Source organism: Monodon monoceros, unplaced genomic scaffold (genome assembly GCF_005190385.1).
Source record: "Monodon monoceros isolate NGI ecotype Baffin Bay Population unplaced genomic scaffold, NGI_Narwhal_1 Super_Scaffold_16, whole genome shotgun sequence".
Classification (NCBI taxonomy): Eukaryota; Metazoa; Chordata; class Mammalia; order Artiodactyla; family Monodontidae; genus Monodon; species Monodon monoceros.
The window spans coordinates 17084793-17092528 of NW_021703772.1; the positions used below are offsets into that span (position 1 = coordinate 17084793).

At 41.0% G+C, this 7736-nt stretch overlaps 2 pseudogenes; one reads left to right on the forward strand and one right to left on the reverse strand.

Annotated features, from left to right (window-relative positions):
• The first annotated feature begins 2911 nt into the window (after nt 1-2911).
• LOC114897161 lies at nt 2912-3345 on the forward strand (annotated as a pseudogene).
• A 146-nt stretch (nt 3346-3491) lies between these two features.
• LOC114896466 lies at nt 3492-3660 on the reverse strand (annotated as a pseudogene).
• Nucleotides 3661-7736: the final 4076 nt, after the last annotated feature.

Here is a 7736-nt window from a genome sequence, read left to right on the forward strand (position 1 = left end):
CAGGGTAACGGTGGTGTAGAGCTCCCTGTCTACATGAGGTCACCATAACTTGGACAGAAACCTCCACTTTTTTCCACTTAAAAAAAAAAACAAACCATTTTAGATCAAGCAATGTGATCCTTGCAGCAGTGAGCAGGGAAAATATCAGATTTAAAGAAGCCACTTATGGGACTTCCTTGGTGGTGCAGTGGTTAAGAATCTGCCTGCCAGTGCATGGGGCACGGGTTCGAGCCCTGGTCCAGGAAGATCCCACATGCTGCGGAGCAACTAAGTTAGTGTGCCACAACTACTGAGCTTGCACTCTAGAGCCCACGAGCCACAACTACTGAGCCCATGCCCCTAGAGCCAGTGCTCCGCAAGAAGAGAAGCCACGACAATGAGAAGCCCGCGCACTGCAACGAAGAGTAGAGAGCCTGCAAGCAGCAACGAAGACCCAACGCAGCCAAAAATAAATAAATAAATAAATAAATTTATTTAAAAAAACAATAAAGAAGCCACTTCTCTAGATGAGAAAGCCACTTTTCAACAACGTCAGTGACAGAAGCAGAAGCAGCAGAAAACAGACCTCATTTCCGCCCCCCCTTGGCCTGTAGTCCATTGTTTAGGATCACGATTATTCTCTTTGGAATTAGTTATATAATTCTTAGACTAGTCTTAGACTATTGGTGAAAGGGTGGAGGTCTAGAGAAAAAGGTTGGAGTCCCTGCTTATCTGAGAAATGGAGGCTTAAGTAAATAAACTTCAATATTAAAAAGAGACATAGCATTACTCATACTCCAAGAAATAAAGCAAACCATGCCCCTGATCATGCCATTTCCCTACTTAAAAACAGTCAGTGTGTCTCCATTGCCTAGTCTACATGGTTCTGATGCCACAATATGACATGAAAGCTTCTTCACAACTCTGTCAACAAATAGTTCCAGCTTCATCTGCCTCGCTCTTAAGTTCATGCAGTTTGGTCATATTATTTTCTCGTTTTTAACTTGCTGAGTGTTTTCAGATTTCCATGTTTCTTTTCTCTTGTTCTTCCCTTTGCCTGTAAATTACAACTATTCACTCTTTAAAACAATATTAAGGGCTTCCCTGGTGGCGCAGTGGTTGAGAGTCCGCCTGCCGATGCAGGGGTCGCAGGTTCGTGCCCCGGTCCGGGGAGATCCCGCATGCCGCGGAGCGGCTGGGCCCGTGAGCCGTGGCCACTGAGCCTGTGTGTCCGGAGCCTGTGCTCCGCAGCGGGAGAGTCCACAGAAGTGAGAGGCCCGTGTACCACACACACACAAAAAATATTAAATGGAACTTTACTTGGATAAATAACCAAATGAATATATTTTCAGATGAGAAAACAGATTCAGAAAAAATGAAATTTTTCTCCTGAAGCCAAAAAGTTAATCAGTGCTGGAGATGTGGTTAGAAGTCTAGTTCCCTGATCTTAATCCCCTGCTTCGTATGCCGGTGGCATCTTCATTCAGAATCTCATTGATGCCAATCTGATCCAGGTCTTCATAACAATTGTCTACCTGAATCTCAGGTGACCTGCCCCAGTTCATGTCTCACCTGATGCACTGTGTGTGTGTTGCCACTGTAACTTAGAGACACCTATTCACTACAGCTCCTACCACCTCCCCTAGACTTTGGACAGCCCTAGCTCTAACTGTGTAAACTGCCAGTTAGTTAGAACCGGTCAGTCCCCTGATCACTCTATGGATAAGCTACATGTACCAAAAAGAGAGCAACCATTTAAATGATTCCGTATTTAGGACTTCTGTAATCCTTAGTTACTGGCCTTACTTTGGGACCTGAGAGATCCTGAAGATGCTCTGTTCCTGGGGAAGATGAGAAAAGAGCCTATTTCAGGGCCAAAGGGCACAGAAGAGATGGAAGGGAGTGGACATAAGATGAACTTCACCCAAGGTCCACTCTGCTTCCTGAGCTACAGTTTCCACTTTAGAAAAGAAATCTGGTGAAGTAAATTTTGTAAGGGGGGAAGAAATGTAACTTCAGCTTGAAGGTTGCCTGGAGAGAAAGGAATCTGATTTCAGAATTTAGAATATGAGCGTTTTAGCTTGCTGCATTGTCACTTTATTTATGCTCATGCTTAACTCAACTGTAGCTTCTGGGTATTTCTTATGTCATTAAAAACCAATGGTGCAGCCAGGAGAATAGAAAGTGAGATGTTGCTTTGTTTCCTTTTGTTGCCATTCAGCATTTCTTCTCACAGTCCACAGGAGACCTCTGGCTATATTCACAATTATAGTGACAGAAGTTTAAATAAATGCAGCGGGAGCCCACTGGTTCATAGTGTAATAAATCTGAATGCACGAATGGAAAGTCTCTTGGAAGCTTCTTTTTCATAGATGTGAAAATAAACCACTGATATTTTATTTTTCTTTAGTTTTGTGGTGGGAACAAAGTTAGGGAGAGAAAACTACAGGCAAAGATGCAAAGATTCTTTCACTAGATCTTCGGCTAAGTTCCTGTCACTTTTGATCCATCCAGTTAGAATTTGGAAAACACAGATTCTTAAATACAGCAAAATACCAAATCTCTCTGATAAAAACCCATTGGAAGTTAGAGCTATAAGGAGAGCCTTGTTGACTGAGACTAACTTGTTGATTTTGTAAGTGAGTCACCTGACCTAGGTGTCTTTCTCAAGGTCACACATCTAGTTTGTGGCATCTGTAGGTCTGGAAACCAGGTCTCCTCACTTGTTGCCCAGTGATTGCTACACCATGCTTCCTGGCTTCCCCTCAACCTCAACAGTTGAATTCTTTCCTGGAGTCTGGGAGACATAAGGCAAAGTTGGAGAGCAAGTGCAGGATAGAAAATATGCAAGCAAAAGATGTGTACATGTAACACTTTTCTGGTTACAGCACTATGAGGTGAGGAGCTCTTGTCTACACCAGCAGCCCTGTGATCCAAGGGCCCACTGCAGTTGGTGCAGATCTTCAGATGCAAGCAAGAAGATGGCCATAGCCATGGCACACTGCAGATGGAGCAATGGCCTCATCAGGGTGAACGGCACCCCTGGAGATGATCAAGCCATGCACACTGCAATATAAGCTACTGAAGGCTGTTCTGCTTCTGGGCAAGGAGTGATTTTCTGGGGTGGACATCTGAGTCTCAGTGAAGGGTGGTGGTCACATGGCCCAGATTTACGCAATCTACCAGTCCCTCACCAAAGCCCTGGTGGCCTATTACCAGAAATACATGGATGAGGCTTCCAAGGTGGAGATCAAAGACATCCTCACCCTGTATGACTAGATCCTGCTGGCAGCTGATCCTCATTACTGTGAATCCAAAATGTTTGTAGGTCCTGGTGCCTGTGCTCACTACCAGAAATCCTACTGATGAACCCATCATGAGGATCAAGGATGACCATTATAATAAACAGTGGTTGTAGGATTTGAAGTTTAAAACAAAAAAAAATTACAAGGAGCTAGCATTGTTTCTGCAGTAAGGTAGATGTCTTGGATGGTCTATTCAAGGGAGTTCACCTAGTCCAACTTAATGAAACCTACATCCTTTATGTACTGAGGAAACACTGGCTACACATACTGAAGCAGTATTTCTGGATTATACATGCCAGTTTGAGCAGATGTGGCATGGGCAAGAACCCCGGCTGAATTTTCTCTGGTGGCTCCAGTAGAGCTGTTGACGACCCATCTTACTTTCTCAGATGCAATGAGGCACAACACAAAGAGACATGTACCAGTGGAATCTTCAGAGATTATGCTATATCCGGGACAACTTGCTTTGGTCTCACAAATTGGTTCTGCAGGAATATATACAGTCCCTCCATTTAGACAAACTGAGGACTGGGGTGTTGAAGTCAGGATCAGGAGCCAGTACTGGATACTGAGGCAGAGTTCACTGGTCTCTGGGCTTTAACGAGAAGGGTTGAAGGAGATGGGTAGACCTGGAGACTAAAGGGAAGTTACTGAGTTAAAAAAACAAGACCATAAATTGTCAACTTGAAGCCAGGCTGAATGGGAACATACAGATACAGAAGCAATGAGATGGAAATCTAATGAGAGAGAAAGCTTCAAGTTCAAGTTAAAACCTACAAGGATGAAAGGACAGCTGCAGCACCTTTGTATCTAGCTCCTCCCATCTTAGGTATGTGTGGAGAGGTACCTCGTCCACACTATCATACCGACACGACTGTTAAAGAGATTCTCTCTGCTTCAGCTCTGATGGAATCAAATTTGTATTCACTCCCACTCCCCTCACTAAACTTTGTGGATTTCTCTCTTCATGGTTATTTTAGCCTATTGGTCAAGTGATGTGTTTGGAACCAAAGGGTTTCCATTATTATTCATGACTTTACAAGAATTGCTATAAAAAGACAGTTGACTCAGCATTCTTAGCTTTATCAAATGAATTCACATGAAGCTAGATTATTTTTCTCTCCTTTATGCTCTACTTTTCTCCTCTTAAAGGATTTTTGAATTAATTTAAATGTCCTATTTTTAAAATTTTTTATAGACCCATTCAATGACATAGTTCTCCTTTCTACCTTCCCAAGAAACATCATGAATTCATAGTTTAAAAGCTTACACATAATGAGATCATGTCATTTTTAAGGTCATGGCTTCCATAAACAAATTATCAATATGATTTTTGTGAAACGCTCCCTTTAATTTCTTTCTGGGATGTTGTATATCTAGAGGCCTTCCTCCAATGCCACCTAGTCTGAGTGTTGATTTACATGTTTTTAAATACAGTGGGCAATTTCTGATTGGATGTCATTTCCAGCTACAGTGAGGACAGATCTGTACCCTAACTTCTCCCCTTTTTTGTGCCCACTTGTACATTCAGTCATGTAACCTTGGAGATGACTAATCCATTTTCACCCAGCATTATACGAGTGCTGAGATACAGTCTGAGTGGTGCTAATGAACCCAATGTTTTGGGGCTGATTGACAGGAGAGCTCCTTATTCCCTGAACTACCCCTCATAGAGCCATCTTGGGAGAGTGTACCGTGGGTTATAGGGAGAACAGGGCAAAAGGAGCATGGTTGCACAAGTCCCAAAACTTGCTTATGAGAAAAGTGATTAAAAATCCTGTTGATTGGTAGTCAGAACCATCATATTTTCAAGAAAGACCAGAACAGTACTCTGGGTAGCTATGATTCAATATTAATTCATTGCTTGGAGATTTCCATTTCTTGTTTATATTCATTTACTTCATTGCTTTATTATACTCAATTTCACTCCTTATTTCCCACATTGTTATTGTTAATGGTGTAATTGATGAAGTATGCTCTGCTAAAGTGATGTGCATTTTTTATAGCTGTCTTCTCTAGGCACAGTAAAAACCCTAAACAGCCTTGAAATTAAATGTAATATATTTGCATCTGTATAGTTTTTATTTTAGCATCTGGAAATCATTTAGCCAGTTATTTATTTGAAAACTGGCCTTAGAGCAGTAAAAGACCATGCATTGAAGTGTGTCTATACTGAGCTACCGAGTCAAACCCAGGCTAGAAACTGTGATTGAATCCAGACAGGCTGCTGACCCAGTGGAGAAGGGCTGTTCTAACACAAATTGGAACCTTCACTGATTCATGAAAGATGAGAATCACAATCTACATCACCTGAATTTCAGTTCTAGCTCCAACCAGCATTGGCAGGTAGACAGCAAACCAGGAAATTCCTTGCTGGTTTTCATGATTAGATCTGAAACCCAGTTATCATGGGGATCCTGGGAGGGAATGTTTTCTCCTACTAAGGGGAGCAGAAATATGAACAGGTTGAGCTTGCTATCAAAGGCATATGTTATATGTTTTCTACAAAATTAATCTCAAGGGATTGAGGAGGGGAGTGGGGTGATATGAGATGGTAATTGACAATTTGGAGAAAATGCAAGGAACACACAGAGACAGAGTTTTTGAAGACAATAGACACATATAAAATATATGAGAAAGCCTTTGAAAAAATAATTGCTCAAATTTCAAAATAAAGTTACAAGGTCTAATGTCCCTTAACATCCTGACCAGTACACAGTATTGTTCCATAAACCTCCGTTGCTTCCACCTTACCTCTTATCACTTCTCCCTCATCCCTTCTTTCTTGCTTATATCGTTTTCCTTTCTTTTTAAATTTTTTTGAATAGGCTTATTTTATGGTAAATTTTCATAATTAATGGAAAAATTGTTTGATGTTCAAAAATGTGACTTATGTTCTATTTTTCAGAAATGCTGTGCTGAGGTACATTTTGTAGACTATAGTAACTCTTTATAACCTTATCACACTCAAGCCAACCCTTTATAAAAAGTGAATATAATGTTGGCTTTCACAATTAAAAAGGAATCTGGAAAACTGGGAAAGGTGTCAATGACAGGCATATGGAAAGCCCTGAAAGGATGAAACTAAAGAACTGGATGAGTCATTAATCCAGACCCTGTTCTCTTACAGCTGAAAAAAACTGCGGTACAAAAGGGGGAAAGTTTTATTACAGTTACAATTTTATCCTTCCTGTTTCCATGCTTCTGAAGTCCACACAACTTGAGAGCTGGACCTCCAAGTAAATGAGTATTGTACATAACAGTTCGAGTGTCATACCTTGCCATAGTAGATGCTCAATAAAATGTTAGCTCCCTGTAGTGGACAGACTCTAAGATGACCCCCAATTATCTCCATCTCCTAGTATTCATGACCTATGTAATCCCCTCCCTTCTTCAGTGTGGGCTAGACCCATGATAACTTCTAACAAACAGAATTCAGTAAGAGTGATGAAGTCCACTTCCATTAAAAATTGCATAAGATTTTGGCTTACGTTGTGCTAGCAGACAATTTTCCTTGATGGTTTTGAGGAAGCAAGCTGCCATGCTCTGAACTGCTCAGTGGAGAGGCACACAGAACAAAGAATTGAGGGTGGCCCCCAGTCAACAGGCAATAAGGAATGGAGGCCCTCAATGCAACAGCCTTCTAGGAACTGAAACCTTCCAACACCATAGTGTTTGGTAGCAGGTCATTACCATTTGAGCATTCAGATAAGATCCCAACTTTGAGTACCACCTTCACTGCAATCTCGGTTGAGACACTCTAAGATGCTCAAAGCCCTTTGCTTATATTTCTGGCACGTTGAGATTATGAAAATAATACGTGTGTATTGTTTTTAGCTGGTAAATTTTGTGGTAATTTGTTACACAGCAATAGGTAACTAATATACACCATCATTTACCCATCCCTCCCCAATATATGAGACCAGTTTTGCTTCTGGAGCCCTATAAAGAAGTTTTCTCAATCTCCTTTTACTAAATCTTCACCCTCTGCCACCATTTTGTCTCTGGATGACACATTCTTTGTACTACATAGTCCATCTTTCTTTTTTTTTTTTTTTCCTGCGTTTATCTTCTCTCTTGAATCCCAGACACCAAGATGAAGTCCTGGGCTCCTTTTTCCTGCTACTGGACCATCCTTAAGAAGATAGGATTTTCATTAACTACTTGCTGTGTTCATTTGCTATAATATATGCCCAACTTTGCTTGAATCAAAACCTCAGATCTTGGACACTATATAGAAGAATGCTACTTAGTCCTTCCCTGCCCACCTTAGATTATTATTTCAGATCCTTGTCTGTGTAATAATTAGTTGGTGGTTATATTTCTAAATCTATATTCCAGACTTTACCTAGTTTTTCTTTCAGATGCATCCAAACTCCTGATCTGATCCACAGTGTTATATCATTAAATGAAATTATTATTAACAGTGTCTATGATATCACTGAATCAAAG